The sequence below is a fragment of the Bos grunniens genome, chromosome 4, assembly GCF_055505025.1.
Source record: "Bos grunniens cultivar Pamir isolate PY7600 chromosome 4, Bosgru_T2T1.0, whole genome shotgun sequence".
NCBI classification, from domain to species: Eukaryota; Metazoa; Chordata; class Mammalia; order Artiodactyla; family Bovidae; genus Bos; species Bos grunniens.
In genome coordinates, this window is record NC_141168.1 from 64390679 (window position 1) to 64414610 (window position 23932).

At 38.3% G+C, this 23932-nt stretch overlaps 1 protein-coding gene across 3 annotated transcripts in view; it reads left to right on the top strand.

Annotated features, from left to right (window-relative positions):
• Positions 1 to 23932, top strand: part of LSMEM1 (leucine rich single-pass membrane protein 1) — a 143324-nt gene that overhangs the window by 68011 nt on the left and 51381 nt on the right. For 2 of the 3 annotated variants that reach the window (XM_086396612.1, XM_086396613.1), the window contains 2 exons: positions 11059 to 11260; positions 11590 to 11734. The gene's annotated coding sequence lies outside the window, so the exon portion shown is untranslated. The remainder of the gene's footprint in view (positions 1 to 11058; positions 11261 to 11589; positions 11735 to 23932) is intronic. The other variant, XM_086396614.1, reaches the window with a different exon arrangement.

Consider the following 23932-nt stretch of genomic DNA (forward strand, 5'->3'; position numbering starts at 1 on the left):
AAGATTGCCAGGAGAAATATCAATAACCTCAGATATGCAGATGACACCACCCTTATGGCAGAAAGTGAAGAGGAACTCAAAAGCCTCTTGATGAAAGTGAAAGTGGAGAGTGAAAAAGTTGGCTTAAAGCTCAACATTCAGAAAATGAAGATCATGGCATCTGGTCCCATCACTCCATGGGAAATAGATGGGAAAACAGTGGAAACAGTGTCAGACTTTATTTTTCTGGGCTCCAAAATCACTGCAGATGGTGACTGCAGCCATGAAATTAAAAGATGCTTACTCCTTGGAAGGAAAGTTATGACCAACCTAGATAGCATATTCAAAAGCAGAGACATTCCTTTGCCAACAAAGGTTCATCTAGTCAAGGCTATGGTTTTTCCAGTGGTCATGTTTGGATGTAAGAGTTAGACTGTGAAGAAGGCTGAGCGCCGAAGAATTGATGCTTTTGAACTGTGGTGTTGGAGAAGACTCTTGAGAGTCCCTTGGACTGCAAGGAGATCCAACCAATCAATTCTGAAGGAGATCAGCCCTGGGATTTCTTTGGAAGGAATGATGCTGAAGCTGAAACTCCAGTACTTTGGCCACCTCATGCGAAGAGTTGACTCATTGGAAAAGACTCTGATGCTGGGAGGGATTGGGGGCAGGAGGAGAAGGGGATGACAGAGGATGAGATGGCTGGATGGCATCACTGACTTGATGGACGTGAGTCTGGGTGAACTCCGGGAGTTGGTGATGGACAGGGAGGCCTGGAGTGCTGCGATTCATGGGGTCGGGAAGAGTCGGACACGACTGAGTGACTGAACTGAACTGAACTGATATTGAATTGTGGGGACTTTTAGGTAAAAGTAGGAGTAAAGCAACCCTTTTTGGCAATAACTTATTTTCAAGTTATAATTATGAACTTGTGGTTCAGGTGGAACTTGTTTCAGAAATGTACTGGTAGAAACCCTTAGAGCTCAGAAAGTGATAAGGCATTGGCTACTGTAGGATACTATCTAATAACATACAATAATTGATTGATTGATAAATGAAAAAAATCACTTTTTTTCCTCCCCACTGTAAGTTCTTTACCTGGTTTAGATTTTTGAGAGGGAGAATTCTCTCTTTAAATTCTCAAAGTGGTCTTTGAACCTCCAAAAGATTACCAACCACTAATCTACATGATCAATCAAACATCAAACATTAAGTGAGTTTCTTTTTATCTGAATTAATTGAAATTCACACTGGATTTACTAAGTTTTTGTTATCACTTGGACACAAGCAATTAACCTTTGGTTTACATATTTGAGTTCTCTGTGAAATCTTGTTACAGCATAACGAAAAATACTCTATAGAGAAACCTTAGTAATTTCCCATAATGACTAAGAGAGCCTTTTTGGTGTGCTGCACTTCATAAATCAATGAGCAAATAAACACAGGGACAGAGTAAAATAGACAAGGGCATGTTATCCCTGTGAATACACTTGATTGCATAACAAAAAAGTCACCATGAACTATTGGGATGTACATTAATGGTTTGAATAGTACTCTGCACAAAAACAAACACTTCATTAACAGATTTCATTGGAATTGATGATAATTCTGACCTGTAGTCAGAATTTTTATCTTTGCATTAAGAAAAATGTGTTGAATATGAACATTAATCATGAAAGCAAAGGAAATGAACAGCTTACTTCAATGAAGTCTCTTAGTCCAGTAAGCTATTTTGAAAAGCATTTGGAAAATCATACTTGGGGTATCTGAATAGTAGCAATGAATATGTTAATGACAACTGGTTATTTATTTACTAAAGAACTCATAAACATTGTCTAAGAACCATAGCCCTACTTCACTCCCCTGCCAGTCCACAATGTATGCTATAAGCCCAGTGCACCCTCCACTTAGGGTAAATTTTTTACAGTTAATCAATTCTAGGTTTTTCTTCTCTCTCTAATCCATAAATATAAAAATAGATGATAATTCTATTGTAAGAGAATCTTTTGACATAGATATTCAGTCTTGTGAGTTACTGAAACTAATAGTTTCCTTTGTCTTATATTTTCAAATGACTTGATATGATTCAAAATAGGTTAGATAAATGGAAGCTTTAAGTTAAGGTTTTATTTTACTGCTCCTAGGACAATAGAAGGTAAATCAAATTATATAATATTATAAGCTAAAATAATAACATTTGGAATACAAGAATAAAACTATCTCTATAATATGAACTGGATCATCTTTAATTCCCAATATGTAACAGAGGGCCTGGCTTATTGTGAATGCTCACAGAATATTTTCAATAATGAGTGAACAAAATATAAACATTTTTTCATACATTTTTGATGGCTAGAAACATTGGCAGTTTGGAGAGACATTGTATTACAAGTCTTTTTGTGGCTCAAACTATATATAATTAAAAATTCACATTTAAATTAACTTGGTATATATAATTAAGGACTTTCTGACTAGTGTGTATTTTCTAAGCCAACTGTACATGATCAGCAAGTACTAAAACAATTATTTACTTATTTACATATGGATGCAGGAATACCTAATAGTCAAGTAAATCATGGTTAACCAACCAGATTCTTTTCAAAAATAATTTTATTTATTTGTTTTCGGCTGTGCTGGGTCTTCGTTACTGCGTGGGCTTTTCTCTAACTGTGGCAAGCAGGGGCTACTCTCAGTTGTGGCGCACTGCCTTCTCATTAGGAGAAGGCAATGGCACCCCACTCCAGTACTCTTGCCTGGAGAATCCCATGGACGGAGGAGCCTGGTAGGCTGCAGTCCATGGGGTCGCTAGGAGTCGGACACGACTGAGCGACTTCACTTTCACTTTTCACTTTCATGCATTGGAGAAGGAAATGGCAATCCACTCCAGTGTTCTTGCCTGGAGAATCCCAGGGACGGCGGAGCCTGGTGGGCTGCCATCTATGGGATCGCACAGAGTCGGACACGACTGAAGCGACGCGGCAGCAGCAGCCTTCTCATTGCAGTGGCTTCTTTTATTGCTGAGCACAGGCTCTGGGGCATCTGGGCTTCAATAGCCGTGGCACGTGGCCTCAGTAGTTGTGGCTCCCAGTCCCTAAAGCACAGGTTCAGTAATTGTGGTGCACAGGCTTAGCTGCTCTGTGGCATGTGGGATCTACCCGGACCAGGGACTGAACCTGCATCTGCTGCTTTGGCAGGTAGATTCTTTACCACTGAAGCACCAGGGAAGCCCCCAACTAGATTTTATATCTAAAAAATCTTGTGATATGATTCAACAGCAAAAAGACAAATAACTAAATTTTAAAATGGACAAAGGACATGAATAGACATTTCTTTAAATAAGATGTACAACTGATACATGAAAAGATGCTCAAAAGTTGCTAGTCATTAGGGAAATGCAAATTAAAACCACAATAAGATATAATTTTGTATCTATTAGAATGTCTATTATCAAAAAGATAAGACATAGCAAATGCCGGCATGGATATGGAGAAAAGGGAACCCTTGTGTGCTGTTGGTGGGATTGCAAATTAGCACAGACACTAGGGAAAATAATATGAAGGTTCTTCAAAAAATTAAAAACAAAACTATTGTGTGATCCAGCAGTTCCACTTAGGTGAGTATATCCAAAGGAATGAAAAACACTAACTCATAAAAGACGTCTGTGACTCTGTGTTCATAGCAGCGTTATTTACAATAGCCAAGTCATGGAAACAACTTCAGTGTCCATCAACAGATAAATGTTTAAAGAAGTTATGGTGTGTGTGTATGTATGTATATAGACATATGTACACATGGATTATACAATGGAATATTACTAAGCCATAAAAAATGAGGAAACACTGAAGCCTTAACAGGCTTCTCTGGCTCTAAAGTTCCAGAGTGCTCACAGGAAAACACTGTTGCTGAAGTAAGAAGCTTGGTGCTCTGTTTCATACTCACTCAACAGGCCTGAACACCAGCTGGCTTATTCCTCCAATTCTAAACCCTTGGGAGTAAGCTGCAGGAGCAAGAGGGTTCAGTGACTTGCCTGAGCCCAGACCAAACTGTATTTTTCTGCTAGTGTTTGAAATAGAATTCAAAGCCTTTAAGATTTTACATTATTTAGCCTTCAGTAGATTTTCAGATACCTGACCTTTAAAGTATCTGTCCTTCCCTTTGCTTTTCCATGATTGGCCTTAACTGAAACTTTAAATCTCCTACTTTCGTTGTCAGTAAAAGAAGCAAAAATGAGGGCAATAAAAAGTCTTAGCTTCTATTACTGAATCAATGACCAATCCTTTCCTATCTAAGAAAGCCCATGTGACAGTAAGCAGTCGTCTGTAGCAAGCACCATTATTACCTAAAGGCTAGCCAGCAATTTTGTTACAAAATCTTCTGAGGTAGTTTGTAATTTGGTTGTTTTAATTAAACTTTACCAGCCTAGACTACAGAGGGAAAGTACTGGGAATTTTCCACTGAACTGTCACTCTAAGTGTTTTACTGTGGATCTGATATCAGAAATAATAACAATATTTAATGCCAGATGATTGGCATAACAATGATCTTGACTAACAGCTTGTGAGTTGGGAAGTTAAATTAAAATTGATGTGCTTATCTGTCTCTTGAACTGTCGAATCAACACATGCACCTTTTACTTTCAAAATTGCTGCATCTTGGGGCAGTTGGCTGCAATCAGTAGTTAATTCTGTGTATTTTAGCAAGAGACTAGGTTGATTTTGTTTTCCTTTTCTTTTCTTTGTGATCTTAGATAAGGATAATGAAAATGATGGTATTGGTAAATTTACCAGTGCAAACTGGGGCCATAAAGAGATGAATGTCTAGAAGAATATTTCCTTGGCTTAATTAATCTGTTCAGAGAGATTAGGAAATGTAAAGCAGCTAATAATGTCAATGGCTACCATTATTATTTACTCTGTGCTGGGTACTAGGCTAAAACCATTCCTGCATTTACAACTTGGAGCCACTCTTATAGAGGAAGATAATAGCACCACTTCACAGGTGATGAAATTTGCTCAGATCCCACAGTTAGCAAGTGGTAGATGTATGTTTTCAACTTCGGTTTGCTTAACCCTGGGTACCATGTTTTAAACTATATCATAATGCTTCCTGTCACAAACCACCCACTCTCTACCAAAAATCGAGTTCTTTTTCCAAGAGTCTAGGTTATGGTGAGGCTCTTTTAAATGTTGTCTTTTATCTATAGAAAAACTGTTTGTTCTAGAGCTACATACAAAAAAAAAAAAAAGAGAGATAAATATTAAACATTCTATTCACCTACTTTTAGCTTAAGAACAATAATAACACAATGTAATTTTATAAAACTGAATATTATTATTTTTATTTTACTTCTATATTTCAGCTAGATGGGAGAGAGAGAGAAGTGAGGTGAAGCAAAGAGAAGATGAAAAGAAGAAATGAAATGGAAGGACTAGGAAGTTGAGGGGAAAGGAAGACTGAAGGGAGTATGGAAGGGAAGCATGGAAACAATTCCTAGTAACAGTGAGGAAGGCTCATGTACCCTCTTTGACCATCACTACTGAGAATTTGTACCCTCTTTGACCATCACTACTGAGAATTTTTTTTTCCATGCCTCTCTTTAATCAAGGTCTTTCTTTAACATCATCAATTTCTTCCCTCCTTTGGCTTCATCTACTTTGCCTTAAAAAAATACACAGTTCCCTTCAAACATGAAGACACCTTCCCTTGGTCTTGAGCCCTTTCTAACCCTGGTTGAATTAGTGAATGACTTGAGATACAAGCTCTGGGTATCCGTGTACCAGGCATTAACTGCTAGGTTCTAGGAGTACAGAGTAGTACAAGAATAGATACTTTCCTTTTCATAAGCAAAATTTCCAAGTCATTGGAATTTAATCATGGGCAGGTACGTGTCTCTAAGACCATACTTTATAATGATAAATCCATTAAGAAAAAATCTGCTGAAACAGATTATAGTGTTAGGTAGATAGATCAACCACCATAGAAATTTCTTTCCCTTTTTAAAACTTATTTCTTCTTTTTGTTGACTGTGATTACTATCTTCGTTTTCTTTCTGTCTGCTCATTGTGACAGTATGATACATAACCCCCTACTAAGTTGTGCCTTGAATGTCACCAATTACTTCCTTATTAAAAAATCAAATATTTCTTTTACTCTCATACTTTCTCTTCCATCGTACATATTATGTGTATTTATTATATGATACTCCACCTCTTCTCCACACCCTCAAATTATTTCTTTCTAGAACTATTAGCTCAAATCATCCTTGTTTAGGAAAGCTTTATCTCAAACTGGAGGAGCTTGGTTAGAAAAGCTTTATCTTGGGCAAAATTTAATAAGTGCAGCTTGCTAAATTTGGGAAAAGCTATTCAAATTGAGGTTCTGAGTATTATAAGTCATATATTCAAGTCCTAGATTATATTCTTTTACATCTGGAATATACCCTCTAATGATGATGGTTTCTCTCCTGAAAGGAGATGGGGTCTTATGTGCAGTTTTTCAGGGGGATTATTTTATATTTGACACACATATATCAGAAGTAAGCATGGATTTTAGAAATCTCATTTAAAAGTTATTTTATTGAAGTATAGTTGACTCACAATATTTATTTCTAGTGTATAGTGAGGTGATTCATTATACATGTGCATACATTCTTTTTCATATTCTTTTCCATTATGTTTTTTCACAGGATATTGATTATAGTTCCTTGTGTTATATAGTAGGACCTTGTTATTTATCCATTCTATATATAATAATTTGCATGTACTAATCCCAAACTCCCACTCCATCCCTTATCCACCCCCTTATTCCCCATTGGAACAGGTCTGTTCTCTATGTCTGTGAGTCTGTTTCTGTTTTATAAATAAATTCATTTATGTCATATTTTAGGTTCCACGTATATATGATATTGTATGTTATTTGTCTTTCTCTTTCTGACTTACTTCACTTAGTGTGATAATCTCCAGGTCCATCCACATTGCTGCAGATGCCATTATCTCATTCCTTTTTATGGCTGAGTAGTATTTTACTATATATATGTGTGTGTATGTGTACAATATATATATATGTGCTTAGTTGCTCAGTTGTGTCCAACTCTTTGTGACCCCATGGACTGCCAGGCTCCTCTGTCCGTAGGGATTCTCCAGACAAGAATACTATGGTGGGTTGTCATGCCCTCTTCTAGAGGGTCTTCCCAACCCAGGGATTGGAGCCAGGTCTCCTGTATTGCAGGTGGATTCTTTACCATCTGAGCCACCAGGGAAGCCCATACATATACCACATATTTTTTATCCATTCATCTATCAATGAACATTTAGATTGTTGTGATTATTATATGTCTTGATTATTATAAATTAGAAATCTCATTTTTTGACATTCAACGATTTAGGCCTTTTGGCTTTTTGGGTATAGGGGTTGGGGGTCTGAGGGGAAAGTCCAACTTTTCTAAAAGTAATCTAAATTCTAACTTTGTCCCATCCACTTTCTCTTATCTTAGAAAGAAGACTAGCAAACTCCCTCGATTTACCATAAGAGCTTCAACAACAGTATCCTCACTAGGAAGGCACAGACTGTCTGTTCAAATATTAGGTTACAGTTTGCATATCTCTTAACTCCATTTTGTGTACAATCATTGTGGAGTTACTTATTTGGGGAATTGAGTATCCCATGAAGTTGGCTATCAGATTTATTATATCAGTAGATATAGTCCCTCTTTGCATTTCTCTCTTTAGAATTTTAAATTTTTTAAATGATTCTGTAGATTTTGCTTACTGATATAGTAAGGAGATTTGGGTTGTGTCCATATACAGAAGAAATAAGTGGTTGAAAAGAGGGAAAACAGTTAATATGGTCATTAATCTATTATAGGGGCTTCCCTGGTGGTTCAGATGGTAAAGAATCTGCCTGCAGTGCAGAAGGTCCAGGTTAGATCCTGGGTTGGGAAGATCCCCAGAGAAGGAAATGGCAACTCACTCCAATACTTCTTACAAGAATTCCATGGACAGAGGAGCCTGGCAGGCTACAGTCCACGGGGCAGCAAAGAGTCGGACACAACTGAACAACTAGCACTTTCAATGTATCTATGTGGCAACAGTGGAACAAGTTTATATGGCAACAAGTCTAACAGTCTCAGACTTTCCATTCCAAGTATGACAAACAACTGGTTTGTAAGACTTCTATTCTTAATTGATTCAATTATCATTGTAAAATATGGTTTAGATATCTACCAGCTCATGATTAAATGCTGATTCACCATGCTGCCTCTTCTGACAATTTGCCCTTAGAAATTTTCCAGTAGAAATGAAATCTTGAATAATGAGTATTAGCTAATTTGAGAAACTTGGAACCCAAATGAAGGATACAGAGCCAATTTATATAATGAAGTTCCAATTTATTCAGCTTTAAAAGACTATACAACATTTGGGCTATGAAATTCTTAAGAATATAGTTTAGACTTGGACTCAGTAGTAAATATCCACATTTACATTCATTATGTATAATTACCACCCCAGAGCAGGTAAAGTCTGAGTTTGATTAGTCATGAATAAAGAATAAAAAAAGAGATAATATATGTAAACACACTTAGTAATTTCTATGTAACTGTTAACAATAACAGTTACTGTTTTAACAGTCAGGCTAACTCTGCATTGTCAATGTAAGAAGCATGCAGTCCATGGTAGCTTATCGGTCAGGATGCAGACAAAAAATAAATGGTTCACTTAAACCAAGTAATAGAGGAGAACTTAGTAAAAGGACTGCTTACAAAGGTGTATGGAAAGAGGGCAAGGTCAAAGTAAACTAGCAGGAAATGGTGAAGCACAATAGAACTAAAAATAGTAGAGAAATGTCATCTCTCTAGGCCTGCAGAAGCAAGAAAAGGAGAAGTTACTGGAGCCCAGGGAGAGAAAGCAGCTGTAGGAGTCTGTCTGAGAGGTGTTGTCTTTGGTAGAGGGACAGAGTCTTACCATGGTCAAGGGGACATGTAGCTAGTCTCACTCTTCTCTCTCTCACTTTGATCTGCTAGTGTCTCCCATTGGTTGGACCCAATCGGAGGCCAGGAAGCAACACAGCCCATAGATACGTTTCATACACATCAGCCTCTGGAACACAAAGCAGGGAAGAGAAGCATCAAGAGTGAAATTGCTCTGGAAGAGCAAGTCAAATACATCCAGCTCACAGGCTAGACTTAGCTATGGCCTACCTTAACTTATTTGGATCATTTAACTTTTATTGGCCCAGATAGCATTGTTCCTTCCTTTGAATGCTACAATTACTTCCTTCTTGACAAATGCTTCTTTTACTCTCACATTTTCTCTTCTTTCTGTTGTGTATACTGGATGATATCTGCTACCTTTTTTCCCACCCCAAGTCATTTGTTTCTAGAACTATAGCTCAAATTTCCATTCCAATCTAGAAAAGCTATATTTTGAACTATTTGAGTTTGGCTTCCTAAATTTGCAACAATCCACTCAAAGGGAATTGAGGTTTTATATTATGCTTCCCTCCCAAAAGAATGTGTAAAACTTGGAAGAGATTTTTGCCTTAGGTGAACAGCTGGACTATAATCTCCAGAGTCTATGAATATTGTGAGTTACAAGAATGACAATATTGTTGTATGTCGAAGTGTACAGTACTTGTCTTTATAGATCACTTTCTGCTATACCAACCTTTCTTGAAAACCATCAGGCAAATGGGAAATAGAAAAAAGTCACATCTTCCTGAATTTATACAGGAACTGCTGAATCAGGAAATGTTAAGCTGTTAGAGGATTTTGACTCTTAAAAACACACCTTATAAAAGTATCTAACCTTATTAGCTTTGTCTTCATGTGAATAGAGTTCATGGATTATGGCTTTTGTTGAGTTTATCAATATACTTTGCCAAGTGAGATTACCTTTAAGGAGGAGTAAACTGGCCCCCACTTTCTCTTTGATCTCATCTGTCATTATTCCTTTTAATACCTGCAGTGCACACGCACACACTAGACACAATCTCTCAAACATACTCCACCCCACCATATTAAGCCTCCTTCTTAGCTCTTAAGTTTTACACACACTGTTCCTACTACCAGGGATACTCTTTCTACTCCTTGTATTTTTCCTCTTCTGCCATTCACCATAATGTATTATGTTGCTTACTAATGATATTATGCTGTGAACACCCTGAGAATAGAGGCTATTTCTTACTTGAAAGTGAAAGGGTTAATCACTGAGTTGTGTCCAGCTCTATGCAACCCTGTGGCCTATAGCCCGCCAAGCTCCTATGTCTATGGAATTCTCCAGCCAAGAATACTGAGTGGGTTGCCATTCCCTTCTCCAGCGGCTCTTCCCAACTCAGGGATCAAACTCAGGTCTCCTGAATTATAGGCAGATTCTTTACTGCCTGTGTCACCTATTTCTTACTTATTCATCATTAAATCTCCAGGACCTTTTCCAGTGCTTGGCATAAAATAGTTTCTCATTATCTGTTGAATTAATAAGTGGATGAAAGAAATAGCAATGGAAAAAGTTTTATTCACTGATGTTTATTCTCAAGTTAGTTCTGCTTAGGATGATCTCCTTTGTAACTGTGAAAATTGCCAAGTGCCTGAATAATTCACAAATACAGTGTAGGTCTTGCATAAGCTGCAGAACAGTGGCCAGCATGTTGCACTGTGAGGGCTCCAGATCTGTGAAACAACTGTGAATAAACAGGCTCTACCAGGGATGCCTAGATTAGATGCCCACCAGAATCCCTTCAGGTTACTTATTACATTTACCGAAGCCAGGTCTCCGACCTCCCAGACCTTCTGAGTCAGCATCTTAGCGGGGCGGGGGGTGGTTCTGAGAGTCTATGTTTTATCATCTGTCCCTACCAACCCCCACGTGGTGGTTCCGGTGCACATTCAAGCAGGACAAGGTTTGCTTGATCCCTGAAAGGTCTTGATGCTCCCCAAGGACTTGTGAGCTTGCCACGGGCATGAGCCATCAATAACCCTAAGTTTGTAAATAATATTTGTAAATATTTAGTTTTATGTTTTAATTTTTTATGACTTGTAGACTTCCCCCTGGGGAAATGTTTAATTTCTTTTTCTGCTTTGTATTGCAGGGTCTTATTCACTTCATTAATATTTAATCGAAGAATCATACTGAGCTATTTCCAGACTCTGAGTGGAGGGAACAGGGTACTGCCTTCCCAGTGGAATTCTGATTAATGCACCATCTCTGTGGTCCCTGAGGATCACCAACTTCCTCATCCCCCAACTATACATATTTATTCTGTGGAGAGGGAGGCAGAAAGTTGGAGAAAGGTAAGCACTGCTGAGCACTGTTGAGATATGCTGGGTAGTGGAATGTTAAAACCTGCTTTTGCATGTCTGTAAGTATGAGTCTACTTGTGTGTCTCCATCGAATCACCCAATATAGTTCTGCCTCTTTGTTTTCACAATCACTTACTTTTATTGGAAACTTGGTTGTTGTAAAATTAAGCATTTAACTTCGGTGGAGATCTCTGCTAAAACTTCCTAATATGCACTCAAATATTAAAAACAATTGCTCGAATCATTTTGGTTAGATGGTTCTGGTGATTCTTCTATTTAGGCTTGTTATTAAAGCCAAGTGAGTCATTTTCTTGTTATAGCCCTTTTTAGCTCAACACATGATCTTCAGAAAAGTCAACAGACCTTTCCTGATGGTCACCTAGTGGCCTTGCTGTTTCTCCACATGAATGTGATATTGAATATTGTACAAAGCCACTTGAAAAAGATATAAAAGAAGCCTGACATGTAAGTTTACAGAATCGTGGATTAGCTATCTATTTCTATCGAACAATTTACCATGAAGTGAGTGGCCTACCACTCATTTATTAGGTAAACCAAAAGTCTGGCAGGAACTTGGCTGAGTTCTCTGCTTAGGGTCTCGAAAGGTGAAAATCAAGACATTGGTTTAGTAACAGAGGAACAGTTCTTGTCTGGAGGCTCAGGGAGGAATACACTCAGTCAGGTTGTTGGCAGAATTCACTTCCTCCCAGCTGTGAGACTGAGGTTGCCACTACTCTGCTGGCTGTTGGCTGGGGGGTTCTCAGCTCTTGCAGGCTGCTCTCTGGTCCTTGCACCATGCCCTCTCCATTTTCAAGGCTAGCAATTTTGTATCAGAAAGTTTTTCTTGCCTCAATGCTACCAGCCAGAAAAAACTCTGCCTTTAAAACAGCTGATATGATTAGGTCAGGTCTACTCATATAGCCTCTATACGTTAAGGTCAATTGATTTGAGGATTTACAACTTAAAAATTCTATTACAGCAGTACCGAGATTATTGTTCAATTGAATAACTAGAGGATAGAAAATCCATCTTGAAATTCTGGCTAAAACAGACAAGAACAGTATTTAAATGATAAGACAATCATTATCATTTATAAATATATATAATCTATATTATACCTGCAATCTATATTATTCAGTTTTTATTAGCTGATAATATGGCTGGTACCTTTGGGAAAAACATCAGTTGTGACAGTATACGATATCATTTGTACCTTATATGTAAGCCAGAAATTAGGGTACAGGATATAAAATCTTTTACCAAATTTAAAGATATACTTCCTCTTGAATTTTGAATGAAATAGCTCATCTCTAGAGACCGGATTTTCAGGTCATCTGAAGGTTCACTTTAATGCCAAAATCGCCTAGAAATTTCCTGATAGTTACCTGCTAGGCCTGAGGACTCATTCTTTCCTAAGTCTGTTGCCCAGTATCAAGAATTCATTTATAGACAGCTACACAGATGGCTAATACAAAACCCCTGTTTTGATTGGCTTATATTTAAAACCACAGATGCTTAGTGAAAAGTCCTTTTCCTGAATAACTCCATAGGCCACCTAGCACACTGTATCATTAAGTTCTTGTTAAATGTGTGTGTGTGTGCTATTGATATATATATATCAATAGTGTAGAAGAGCAAGTAAAGGGGGTCTGTTAGGATAATGTACTTAAAATCAGTGAGAGAAAATAGTTTTTACATTGAGTAGGCTCCTAAGAACTGGGTCAAAGATTATCATGTATAGTGGAACTATGAATTTGCATACTGAACTTTGAACTAAGATAAAAAACTATAGCAAGATGTGCAGATAAGAGGGGGAGACTCAGGAGAAGGATGGGACCAGGAAAGTGCCCAGGGGAAGATGGCTAAAGAGAGCTTAGGGCTGGGATGAGAAAAGTAGTCCACATTGGCCAGAGGAGGGTTGTGTTTCATAGCTGGGCATATTCTGAGCTTGAGTTTGCAGCAAGCAGTGAGTCAAACTAGAAAGAATGCAGAAACGAGGAGAAAACAGACAATGGAGGTCAGTGGTTCTTCAATTTTAATTAAACTTGTTGGCCTCCTTCTTACAAAACCCCACACATATAGCTTATGTCTAATTCTGAGCTCCATAGCAATCGGGAATCTCTACAAATGTTTAGATCAACAGCCACCCAACACAGACTCTGGATTGGATGCAGACCCAACAAGCCCTGAGACCACCTACAGAACTATAATGGGACAGCAATCAGCAGCAGGCACCAAGATCTTTGATTCTGAAGTTACCCTCTTCTCTCACCAGGAATCTCCTTATACATTCTGGTCACTTACAAGTCAGTCTTACAGTTTAACCCTTGCAAGGTTCAGAAGGATTGAGGTTACAGAGGGTGGACTTGGGCATGTAAGACAGAAAAAAGGATGAGTCCTAACGTTTAGGTTATAGTCTCAAGCAGATCTGATGGATACCTCAACTGGAACTACCTCTCATTTTTTCCTTTACAAAGTCATATCCTCCTTAAATGTTTCTGGCTCTTTTATGGTCAAATTCTTAAACCTGCCCATCTGAGAAAATTGTGGAAAGTCTTTTTAAGCTGGACGTTCACACAAGCTTATTTAGTTTATATTCTTGAGTATTTAAATAATTAAGAAGGAGCCTCAAGAAATCATCAAATGAAATAGGTACCTAATAATTGATGAAATACAAATGACTTTGAACTAGAGAGACAGAGAAACAGCAGACAGCCTCCAAGGCAAGGTATTCAAGAGAAACTATTAAAAATATCATGTAGGTTTGTCTAGGGCCAATTGTCAAGAAATCACTAGAATTTTAAGTGGCACTTTCTCCTCTCCCTTTTATCAAATCTGTAGCTGGAAAATGTATACCAGTAGAGAAAGTCATTGATTATGATTATCTACTCTGTGTCCAGAGAGGCCTAGGAATTATCCACATAGACTCTTCCATCAGAGTGGATGATCCTGGCCTGTCTGCCTGTTACTCTCACACTTGGGGTTCAGTACGTCGGTTATTCTCAACTGGTATCATCGGTGGCTAAAATTTAGCTTCAGGAAGAAACGGTTTGGGGAGTTTTAGTTTACCAAGCATGTCATTGCAGTCACTACAGGTTGGTCTGTGTTCTGAGCTGTTTCTTTTTAGGAAGGAGACATTACTACTGATGATGACCATACTGAATGCTTCAGATTCCTTCTTAGGTAGCAGACTCAAGTACAAGGACAGGTCAAGGAAGAGACTTCAGAAATGAGGCTGTGTTGGGGAAATCTATTACAAACAAATGTGTTTGGAAAGATTCAGCTACTCTCCTAGTGAAGAGTCATTTGCATTGAATGTGAGCTAATTGATGATGTGGCAACTATAATTCATAAATCATTTAATACTTGATTGTTATCCTTTTTGTGTAGGTGAGCAGGTGCATGTCTATAATCCTAAGCCACAAATGTATTCAGGATGCAAAGTGTTCTTAGCTGCAATATTTCACTGATGTTTATAAGTCTTTGAAGTAGGTAGGGAAGTTATTAAGGCTATCATCTTTAAAAATTGTATATCTGGGCTTCAGAGGGATAAAGTAACTCGTCCAAAGTTACATATGTTGTAAATAGCAGGCCTAGGACTTGCACCCTGTCTCCTTATTCTTGCATACTTGCAAAGGCACTTTTCCTCCACCATCCTCAGGAAAGGTGTTCTATGATTCATTTTTCCAGAAGTGATAGCAAGACCATGCATTTTAGTGATGCCCTTGAAAGCCCTAGTAGCAACACCCATGTCACGAGTGAGTGGTACAGCCTATGCACTCAGGTGGGGCTTTTCTGGTTTTTAATTTTTATTGTAGTATAGTTGATTTACAATGGTGTGTTAGTTTCAGGTATACAGCAAAGTGAATTTGTTATACATATACATACACGCACTCTTTTTTTTTATGATTATTTTCCCATATAGGCCATAACAGAGTATTGAGTAGAGTTCTCTGTGCTGTGCAGTAGATCCTTTTAGTTATCTAATTTATATACAGTGGTGTGAATATGTCAATCCTAATCTCCCAACTGGGGCTTTTCTTTAAAGGGATGTTAACCAGCATATTGTTACAGTCAAAATCATGTTCTATTCAACTTTAGTAGATGAATGCAAGTCAACTCCAATGAAATGCCTAGAACAGTGCATGACACTTCATAGACACGTACATATATTTGCTGAATTCATTGTTCTTAGTGTTACATATAAACTTGAAACCTTTATAGAGTGGGTTTCATCTGAAGAGTCTATTCATTAATTCAACAAATATCAAGGCTTGTTCTGTGCTTGGCACTGCTCTGGGCTCTAGGAATTCCATGGTGAAACAAAGATTCCTGTTTTCATGGAGTTTATGGTCTAGTGCAGAGGGACAGATATTTAGGAAGTAGGAACATGTCATACATGTCAGTGATCCAAAGAAAATATATACAAATCAGGTGATAAAATGGCTGGGTCAGGGGCTGGGTGAGCATTTCAGAAAATTCTCTTCTGAGGTGGTAACATATGTGCTGAGACTTGAATGATGAGATGGTGCCTGCTGTGCAAAGATCTGGGTGATGGGCTTTCCAGGAAAGATTCTTAGAAGTTAAGAAGCTGAGTGTGTTTCAGGAACCAAGAAACCCAGAGGATCAGTGACGTTGAAGTGTCCTAACCGAGCAGACAAAGAGAACACAGGAAGGATAAAGAGCTAGTCAGGGTTTTATAGATCATGATAGGAATTTGAAATCAAATTATACTCAGAAGTTACAGGGGAGTTTGAAGTAAGGTAGTCATAATTCTGCTTTGTATTTTAGATGATTCAAACTCTTCTGTAATGAGTGGACTGTCATAAATCTGATTTGTATTTTTAGATGATTCAAACTCTTATGTAATGAGTGGACTGTTGGGGGCAAGGGAAGTGGATTCAAGTGAGGGATGCTGGTGGCAAGGCAGAGAGTGTCAGTGGAGATGGTGAGAAATGGTTGGGTCAATGTGTGTAAATTGGAAGTAGGACTTGGTTGGTTTCATAGACTAGGAGTGGAGCACAGGGAGAGATGAATCTGGGATGTTTCCTAGGGTTTAGTTTTGAGCACAAGGAGGATGCTAGTGTCTTCTTTTGAGGCTCAGGATTTTTGGGTGTGGAAGTGGGGATGGAGAATCAAGAATTATTGCCCAAGAGTATCTTTGCCATCAAGAAAATTTTGTGGTAAAGGGAAAAGCTGAAGAACAGACCGAACTAGGATGTCACAGTGAAAAAGTGAAAGTGTTAGTCATTCTGTCGTGTCTGACTCTTTGTGACTCTGTGGACTGTAGCCCTCCAGGCTCCTCTGTCTATGGAATTCTCCAGGCAAGAATCCTGGAGTAGGTTGCTGTTCCCTTCTGCAGGGATTGAACCTGGGTATCTGCATTGCAGGAAGATTCTTTACTGTCAAGATTAGGGCTTTCTTTGGTTTCTCCCTGCTGGGGAATGTAGATCCAGGAAATATATTTTTAACTCTTTGTGTCTGTTTCCTTTCTTAAGGGGTGGCAAAATTAAATATATAAGATGCATATGCACAACTTTCCCCGAGAGTTCTGAGCTCCTTGGGTTTCAGTGTTATACAAGTGTGAATAATTCCCACAAAGGTCACACAGTGTATCTCCTCGAGAATGATTTATGTTAGCGGCTCTAGCTGTTTATCTCTTCAGCACCTCTGCTGCCAGGAATGGAAAGAAAATCCTGAGACATCTTATTCTTCATTAGGCATCAGGGGAAGTGGTTTATAGTCCCTGTCTAAGTTATTAATTAACCACTTAGCTTGGTTGTATACTAAACTATAGGGAATCCTTTCTCCTCATCTTGTAGGAATATTAGAAAGCAAAATATATGAAATAAGCAGTATAAGTGAGTACCTTAATGAAAAACAGTACTTGTCTTCCCACTGCAGTTTCGTCTTCACAAAAGTTAAGTCAAGGCTTTGAGCATCTGTTAATGTTTGGTTATAATTTAATCAACCTTTCATTCACTGGGGTGAAACAAGCTGTTACCAGGAAATAGTATTTGGGCGCCAGATAAATGACTTCCCTAGTTTCATCAAGGACTCTAGATGGTCTTAGATTGACACTAGTAATAGGAGTAATGAGTGAAGTTAGCCAGAATGATTCTCTCTCATACACTGTTGTGGATTTTTTTTTCCCTCTTCAACACATTTAATGCTCAAAGACCATCAAACATTTTTAAAAATTATTTTCTATTTTTATTATTATAAAGCTATAAAATATTACCAGTTATTAAGGGTAGTTTCTCCATGAAGAATTTTTCTCTCTAGCCCAAACTTGCATACTGCATTTTATTTATTTATTTTTAATTTAAATTTATTTATTTTAATTGGAGGCTAATTACTTTACAATATTGTATTGGTTTTGACATACATCAACATGAATCTGCTATGGGTGTACACATGTTCCCCATCCTGAACCCCCCTCCCACCTCCCTCCCCGTACCATCCCTCTGGGTCATCCCAGTGTACCAGCCCCAAGCATCCTGTATCCTGCATCGAACCTGGACTGGTGATCAGTTTCTTATATGATATTATAAATGCTTCAATGCCTTTCTCCCAAATCATCCCACCCTCTCCCTATATATAGAAAACTATAAAACACTGGTGAAAGAAATCAAAGAGGACACTATTAGATGGACAAATATACCATGTTCATGGATCGGAAGAATCAATATAGTGAAAACGAATATACTACTCAAAGCAATCTATAGATTCAATGCAATCCCTATCAAGCTACCAACAGTATTCTTCACAGAGCTAGAACAAATAATTTCACAATTTGTATGGAAATACAAAAAACCTCGAATAGCCAAAGCAATCTTGAGAAAGAAGAATGGACCTGGAGGAATCAACCTGCCTGACTTCAGGCTCTACTACGAAGCCACAGTCATCAAGACAGTATGGTACTGGCACAAAGACAGAAATATAGATTAATGGAACAAAATAGAAAGCCCAGAGATAAATCCATGCACCTATGGACACCTTATCTTTGACAGAGGAGGCAAGAATATACAATGGATTAAAGACAATCTCTTTAACAGGTGGTGCTGGGAAAACTGGTCAACCACTTGTAAAAGACTGAAACTAGAACACTTTCTAACACCATTCACAAAAATAAACTCAAAATGGATTAAAGATCTAAATGTAAGACCAGAAACTATAAAACTCCTAGAGGAGAACATAGACAAAACACTCTCCAACATACATCACAGCAGGATCCTCTATGACCCACCTCTCAGAATACTGGAAATAAAAGCAAAAATAAACAAATGGGACCTAATTAAACTTAAAAGCTTATGCACAACAAAGGAAACTATAAGCAAGGTGAAAAGATGCCTTCGGATTCCCAGCCTTCGGAATGGGAGAAAATAATAGCAAATGAAGCAACTGATAAACAACTAATCTCAAAAATACACAAGCAACTCCTGAAGCTCAATTCCAAACATTTTTAAAACCCTAAACCTGTTAGACTTTTGACAGCTGAGAATTTAAGGCATTGAAAGGGTGGAGGGCTTATCTAAATTTAGGCTGGAATTACACTCTGAAGAATCTACATCTATTGTGGGTAAAAAAGTAGAAATTTATTTCCAATGACTAGTGCCCCTCTTCCCTTATCAGAATCATAACCCTCCCCAGCGGGCCAGGACTTTACTGTGTACACTTCCTGAACCTCTCATTTTAAAAGAAAATGTTGTCATTAGTGAATTCATGATTGAATCAGACTGGTCAGAGTTTGAAATATTATTGCTCCAGATGGGATTTGAATTTTGAGTAGATACTCAGGGAAATGCTTAGATTAAGGGGGAAAAATGAGTCTTAGACAGTAGACTTTTAGTCACATGGCCTCTGGTTGGACATGTGTTTGAGGCAAGGATCATCTTCCTGGCTTCCCCAAGTCATAACAAATCAAAGATCATCTGCTTTGTCATTGTAAAGACTCATCCTGGGAGAATGAGCCTCCATTGATCCTCTGAAGTCCAAGAGCAACAGAGACTGAAAGACCCATTCTGCCACTTGAAGGGCTTTCTGTAAAACAAAAAGAATATTTTTAGTCAAACACACTCTGTTAAATATTATGTATATACATGTATTTGAGAAAAATGGCAAAATATCTCTCTTAAATCCTCCTTCCTGCCACACTTCCTCCTCACCAGTGGTCCATAAATAAAGATAGCTGGTTAAATTAAATCTAATACCTGGTTGTACACTAATGACTGAGAGCTTACCTTAGCATAGTGGATCTCAAAATTGAGTGTGCAGTATGCATCAGAATCACCTAGAGACCCTGTTAACACACAGGTTGCTGGACTCCATCTCTGGAGTTTCTGATTCAGTAAGTCTGGAGTGGGGATTGAGAATTTCCCTTTCTTACCATATCTGGAGGTGATGCTGATGCTTCTCATCTGAGGACCATATTGTGAGATCTACTGACTTAACCTTCATGCTCATCTGACTCCCTCTCACTTGAGTCTCTGTTGGGATAACAGAGAGTGGATGTTGCAGGAACCAGAACTTCCACTTTGAGCCAAAGGACCTAAAGACTCAAAACTTAATCCCTAAATTATTTCCTACTTTAATATTGCCCAGAACATTTATATCACATGACTCACTTTTTAAGAGTTAAGAATTGTATCCACCTAGACAACTCCCCCAACTTGTAATAATACCAGTTCTAGAGACCCCGCTCAGCTCAGTCAAACGGACCTCTGTCTTATTGTTGTTGTTCAGTCACTAAGTCATGTCTGACTCTTTGCAACCCCATGGACTGCAGTGCACCAGGCTTTCCTGTCCCTCACTTTCTCCTGGAGTTTGCTCAAATTCATGTCCGTTGAGTCAGTGATGCTATCTGTTTCATCCTCTGCTGCTCTCTTCTCCTTTTGCCTTCCATCTTTCCTAGCATCAGAATCTTTCCCAATGTCATCTTTCTGCATCAGGTGGCCAAAGTATTGGAGCTTCAGCTTCAGCATCAGTCCTTACCATGAATATTCAGGGTTGATTTCCTTTAGGATTGACTGGTTTGATCTCCTTGCAGTCCAAGGGACTCTTAAGAGTACCTCTGTCATGGATTAAGCATCTCTGATATGTTAGAAATTTGTGTTTTTGTTTGGTTCAAAAATCAAATTGCAAATTGATCTTGTGCTGAGTCTTAATACTCTTTAGTGGATTGACAAAGATCTAATGACCTGGTATTGCAATTACCTTCAGCAGCATTGTGCTATTTCTTCAGGAGCTATTTCAAATATCACCTTTCCATGAGCCCTTTCCCATATCTCTCAGGCAGGAGGGAAGCTCCCTTGCAAGGTCCATACCACATTTAATTCACACATTGTTGTTTATCACAGGAAACCACAATATATTCTACCACAGATCTATTACCCATAGATTGTGAGCTGTTCAAGGAAGGACGAGCTGTAATTTTTCATAGCATCAGGGCCAGTTAAAATGCCAAGTATGTAATAGATATGTAATAAACATTGTTAAACAAATGTGATTTTTAAAAAGTTACCGTGAGACAAACATCCATAAACAGCTGAAGAGAAGAACCACATTCTATCAATAATAGTACACCATTTCCCTTTTGGACTAACTTGATAACATTCAATTTATTAATCTTGTGGCCTTTTTGAAGTTTAAAGATGAATGAACTGGTGATGAATAAACAACTGCTTTTGACTGTTAAAAAGATGTCATTTATTATAAAACTAATATATGGCTATTGTAGGAAATCTGGAAAATATAGAAGAGAAGATACTTTAAAAATCACCCCTGAGTCTACACTCAAATTCAACAACAAATAAATATGGTTAGGGCTAAAGTCCCTTTTTTGTCTTCTTTCCCCCCAAATATACCATGTTAATGATTTGATTTACCAATTTCACATAGATGCTGCTGCTGCTGCTGCTAAGTTGCTTCAGTCGTGTCCGACTCTGTGCAACCCCATAGACAGCAGCCCACCAGGCTCCCCCGCCCCTGGGATTCTCCAGGCAAGAACATGGAGATCCTACTTAATACATTGTCCTTGTACTTGACTTTTCATTTAATATTCTATATTTTGATTACTCTGGGTACAAATATCATTAATTTACATTTTATTAATCTGTTTATTGTCAGGATAAGAACATTTTTATGTTTCTGTGTCGTTTGACCTCCTAGTTCAGTTCAGTTGCTCAATGAAGTCCAACTCTTTGCAACCCCGTGGACTGCAACATGCCAGGCTTCCCTGTCCATCAACAATTCCTGGAGCTTACTCAGACTCATGTCCATTGAGTCAGTTATGCCATCCAACCATCACATTCTCTGTCGTCCCCTTCTCCTTCCACCTTCAATCTTTGCTAGCGTCAGGGTCTTTACCAACGACTCGGTTCTTCACATCAGGTGGCCAAAGTATTTGAGTTTCAGCTTCAACATAAGTCCTTCCAATGAACACTCAGGACTGATCTCCTTTAGGATGGACTGGTTGGATCTCCTTGCAGTCCAAGGGACTCTCAAGAATACTCTCCAACACCACAGTGCAAAAGCATCAATTCTTCAGCAATCAGCTTTCCTTGTAGTCCAACTCTCACATCTATACATGGCTACTGGAAAAACCATAGGTTTGACAAGACGGACCTTTGTTGGTAAAGGAATTTCTCTGCTTTTTAATATGCTGTCTAGTTTGGTCATAGCTTTTCTTCCAAGGAAAAAATGTTTTTTAATTTCATGGCTGCAGTCACCACCTGCAGTGATTTTGGAGCCCCCCCCAAATAAAGTCTGTTACTGTTTCCATTGCTTCCCCATCTATTTGCCATGAAGTGATGGGACCGGATGCCATGATCTTAGTTTTCTGAATGTTGAGTTTTAAGCCAACTTTTTCCCTCTTCCCTTTCACTTTCATCAAGAGGCTCTTTAGTTTTTCTTTGCTTTCTGCCATAAGGGTGGTGTCCTCTGCATATTTGAGGATTGGTATTTCTCCCAGCAGTCTTGATTCTAGCTTGTGCTTCATCCAGCACAGCATTTTGCATGATGAATTCTATATATAAGTTAAATAAGCAGGGTGACAATATACAGCCTTGACATACTCCTCTCCTGATTTGGAACCAGTCCATTGTTCCATGTCCAGTTCTAACTGTTGCTTCTTGACCTGCATACAGATTTCTCAGGAGGCAGGTCAGGTGGTCTGGTATTCCCATTTCTTTCAGAATTTTCCACAGTTTGTTTGATCCACACAGTCAAAGACTTTGGTGTAGTCAGTAAAGCAGAGATGGACACAATAAAGGACAGAAATGGTATGGACCTAACAGAAGCAGAAGATATTAAGAAGAGGTGGCAAGAATACACAGAAGAACTATACAAAAAAGATCTTCATGACCCAGATAACCATGATGGTGTGATCACTCGCCTAGAGCCAGACATCCTGGAATGTGAAGTCAAGTGGGCCTTAGGAAGTATCACTATGAACAAAGCTAGTTGAGGTGATGGAATTCCAGTGGAGCTATTTCAAATCCTAGAAGATGATGCTGTGAAAATGCTGCCCTCAATATGCCAGCAAATTTGGAAAACTCAACAGTGGCCACAGGACTAGAAAAGGTCAGTTTTCATTCCAATCCCAAAAAAAGGCAATGCCAAAGAATGCTCAAACTACCACACAACTGCACTCATCTCACATGCTAGCAAAATATTGCTCAAAATTCTTCAAGCCAGGCTTCAACAGTATGTGAACCGTGAACTTCCAGATGTTCAAGCTGGATTTAGAAAAGGCAGAAGAACCAGAGATCAAATTGCCAACATCCGATGGATCATCAAAAAAGCAAGAGAGTTCCAGAAAAACATCTATTTCTGCTTTATTGCCTTGACTTCCTTAGCAAAGGAAATTGACAAGCTACAGAATGTCTTCATTTCCCGATCCATTTATTTCTCACATTCCACAATTTTAGACCTAGAGCCATCTGCTCCCATCCAAAGAGTAATAAACTTATCTTCTCCAAACTATGGAAATACTCTTAAGTTTGTAAACTTAGAGATATTTGTCCTGTCTTCCTCCTAGAGACATTTATTGTATTTATATTCCAAAGGAAAAGAGCCCATCACCCCTTTCCTTTTGTTCCCAAGGAGAGTTTGCTTATTTCAGGGAAGAAAATTTCTTTCCTTCTCAAGAGAGAAGTAGGGGAAGCAGGTGTCCCCATATTTATGGGGCTTCTCGCCTACAGTACAGTCCCCTGTACATGTTGGATGACAATTGTCAGGCTCTCATTCTATCATCCCAAGAAGAGGAGGAATTTGGACAAAGAGGAACAGTGTGGTTATTGTAATTAGCAGTCCCTGCTCCAGAAATCCTGTGCCTATTTTCAGGATACTATGAATAAATAAAGATATTAAAAACCGATCACTTGTTATTTCATATAATGGCCAGACTTAAGTCATTTAAGATGTTTTCTTAAATGCTTTTGAAAGCATTTAAGTTATCTACATTTTTCACAAACACAAATGATGCTTCATTAAACAGATTTCTGTAAATCTGATTCTTAGAAGTGAAAATGTTCAGTTAAATGGCATGTACATTTAAATTTTTGCAGATATTATTAAAAAAAATAGCCCTCCAAAAAGGCAATTTATACTTCTATCAACTGTGTATATTACCAATTAATTTTTTTCTAATCTAATTGATAA